This window comes from Lipotes vexillifer, unplaced genomic scaffold (assembly GCF_000442215.2).
Source record: "Lipotes vexillifer unplaced genomic scaffold, Lipotes_vexillifer_v1.1 scaffold803, whole genome shotgun sequence".
NCBI lineage: Eukaryota > Metazoa > Chordata > Mammalia > Artiodactyla > Lipotidae > Lipotes > Lipotes vexillifer.
This window is the reverse complement of record NW_006780273.1, coordinates 673,101-676,554: the sequence shown is the minus strand read 5'-3', so window position 1 is coordinate 676,554 and position 3,454 is coordinate 673,101.

The following is a 3,454-nucleotide window of genomic DNA, read 5'->3' as shown; positions in this document are numbered from 1 at the left end:
TTGCTAGCTGACTTGAGCCACCTGCAAAAAGATCTGAAGAGGGAAGGAGAAATGAAGAGGCACACTGGAAAAATTCTTCATTTATTATTAACTTAAAACTCAAACTGACTTGCTTCCCCCAGGGCTGGAGACTACAATGGGAGCATGGAATTGGTCCAGTTAGCCTCAGACATTTGGAGAAAGGTCAGTGTCATGGAAAAATCAGTGAACTGAGAGAGAAGAGCTGAATGCTCACTGTGGTTTTCTGAGTCCTTTAACTTCTCAGTGACTCAGTTCATATTTTGGACACCTTGTTCTCTCTCTTTGCTAGCTTCTACTTCTGGCCATTCTGTGGTTTTCGTTTCTACTTATTGCAAGGCTTCAGAATGTAACAGAAAATGCCTAGGACTGTGTATTGGTTAAAAACATCATCCCATAACTTTGTGTCTTAAAACAAAAGCCATGTTATTTAGTTCATAATTCTGTGAACTGTCCAGCTCCTCTGGCCTGGGCTGGCTCAGCTGGTCATGGCTGGCTCTCTCATGCATCTGCTATCACCTGGCAGGTCTGCTTGATAATCTACAGTGGCCTCCCTTGCGTGTCTAGTGATTAGCAGGCTGGCAGCCAGGGTCTGGATGCCTGTTGGCTGGGGTGCTCCCTGGGGTGCTTTGGTTCTCTTCCACATGACCTTTCATCCTCCAGCAGACTATCTTGGACTGAATCACAGGATAGTCTCTGGGGTCCAAGCTCAGCAGGTGGACAAGCCAGAATGCTCAAGCACTTTTCACACCTCTGATTATATCATCTTTGCTAATGTCCAGTTGGCCAAAGCAAATCACGTGGCCAATTGAGATTCAGAGGGAGAAGAAATAGGTTTCATTTTTTGATGAGAGGGAAGGAATTTATGACCATTTTTGCAATCTATCACAGACTGTATTTTGAGACATCTGAAAAAAAATGATGACAATGGCAGATAGCAATTATGAGTGTTTACTATGGCCCAAACACTACACTAATCACTGAATTTACATGATCTCATGATACTTGACCTCATCAATCCTACATCTTTGGTGCTTCCCTGGTGGCGTAGTGTGAGAGTCCGTTTTGAGACATCTGAAAAAAAATGATGACAATGGCAGATAGCAATTATGAGTGTTTACTATGGCCCAAACACTACACTAATCACTGAATTTACATGATCTCATGATACTTGACCTCATCAATCCTACATCTTTGGTGCTTCCCTGGTGGCGTAGTGGTTGAGAGTCCGCCTGCCGATGCAGGGGACACGGGTTTGTGCCGCAGTCCGGGAAGATCCCACATGCCACGGAGCGGCTAGGCCCGTGAGCCATGGCCGCTGAGCCTGCGCGTCCGGAGCCTGTGCTCCGCAACGGGAGAGGCCACAACAGTGAGAGGCCAGCGTACCGCAAAAAAAAAAATAAAAAAAATAAAAAAAATAAAAAAAGAAAGTAACTATATTAGAACCCTGCTTTGCTTTACATAGCAGATGTGGTACAGAAATGTTTCTTGTAAATAGAAGTTTTTGTGGCTTGAATTATATATTCAGCACAATAGGGGAGTTGGCTATTTCAAGGAACCCTGTCGTGAGTCTTTTTTGAAAGTAAAGAATCCTTTTGTAACACCCCAGATCACCTCCTGGTTTAGCTGCTTGGCAGGTCAAAGTAAAGGGATTTGAAAATACAGATGATGTAGAAAGGGCTCCGACCTTGGACTTGAACTGCCCAAGATTCAAATCTTACTGGCTGTGTGATCTCAGGCAAGTACTTTAATCTCCCTAAGCCCTACTTAAAAAAATTTTTTTTTATAAAATAAGGTTAATAGATATCTACATCCGTTGGGCTGTTGGGAGGATTACATAACAAGGGGAAAAAATATAAAGGGCCAGATAATTTACAGAAGTTCAGTAAATGAGTACGATGTTTTCTTCCACATTATCAGATGTTAGATTTTGTGTAACTACCTATCCTGTCATTTCCCAGCATGGATAAGAACCTTTTGAAATATTTGTTTTCCAGTTTTGAAATTAGCTTGGCTTGGTTCCCTTTGTCTGTTCTTCCAAAGTCTTGACTTAAAGCTTTATAGCCATTTTCATTCCTTGATCAAATTCAAGAGGGTGGATGAGGAAATGAATTCATAGCTCTGTAGATAAAAAGAGCTTTTTAGCAGGTAAAAAGTCTGTACTAAACCAATTTAATAAATTCGCTGAGAATAAGTCAGGTGCTGCCTAACACAGTCTGCAGCGTTACCTTTTAACCTGATCTGCAGAGAACAGGAAAACAATTAACAAATTGGGAAGCCATCTCAGGGTGTCTGAGGGCCACCAACCACAGGGTGGCCATCGGAGTGATTGCCACCAACTTTGGGGTCACTGGGTAGATGTGCATTGTCAGCACAGAACCCTGACTTGGGGTGGCCAATCTTCCAGGGCTGTGACAGCATCACAAGGAATTTATAGCTGGTGAATTACAAAAGCAGCTCTAATTAGCCCCGAGAGGCAATAGTATGAGAACTACTGAGAACATTGCAGACTCATATTTGTTTCCTTCTCAGGATTTTATATGAGAATCTGGTAATGAATGTTCTTTAACAATAGGAGCTGAGAGACCTTAGCTCTAATAGCCCTCCTGAGGATACAGCCTTCTTTATTTGCAATCCTGCAAAGATCAGTGGGATACTATTGTTAAGCCTTGAAATCGCCCCCCAGTTTGCATTGTGGCTTAAATCAGAAGGGAGGAGCAGAGGGGAAGAATTTTTCCTTAACCCCTGCCCCCTCCCCACGCAGTAATAAACAGTAAATAATCTAGCACTCATAGGTTTCGTAATGTTTTTCGAAGGACTGGCACATTTTTAAGAGGAGTTTCAGGCACAAAGGGTTTTCTTGTTTGTTTGTTAGTTTGTTTTTAATAAAGAATAATAATGTCTCTCTGACACTCACAGGTTAAGGTACTGTTTCTGAAGTCAGGGTTGCTTTGGCCAGATGTTGTCACTGGTTCCCTTGGCCTGCTTTTTCTATGTCTCGGGGAAAAGGTACTCATAGATTAATTCTCTGGTTGACATTTGCGGGGTGGCTCAAAAAATTCCTCCCTCTTCCCTTGCTCCACTCAGGAAATATATAGATGAGGCTTATATGGAACAGCCACTGTTCTAGGTGCTGAACACATGGTGGGGAACCCAGTAGGTTTGGATGTAAGATCACTCCTGGGTCTTCTCTGAAATCTGAGCCCTTCAGTGTTGTGGGTTATGGCTAGAAATCCAGAGAGGTAGTTGTAGGAATCTTTACGGGTAACAGTGGAGGTTCAGCCATATCCCCATGATTGTGATTCCTGAATCAGGTGGAAGTTCACGATGAGGCAGGTACAGGGAGGAATTAGGTGCTGTTTTCCTCATCTTGTAATACAGTCATAATGGATTTCAATTTGGGCAGTCCAAAAAGGATAAAAGAAAATAAATCATC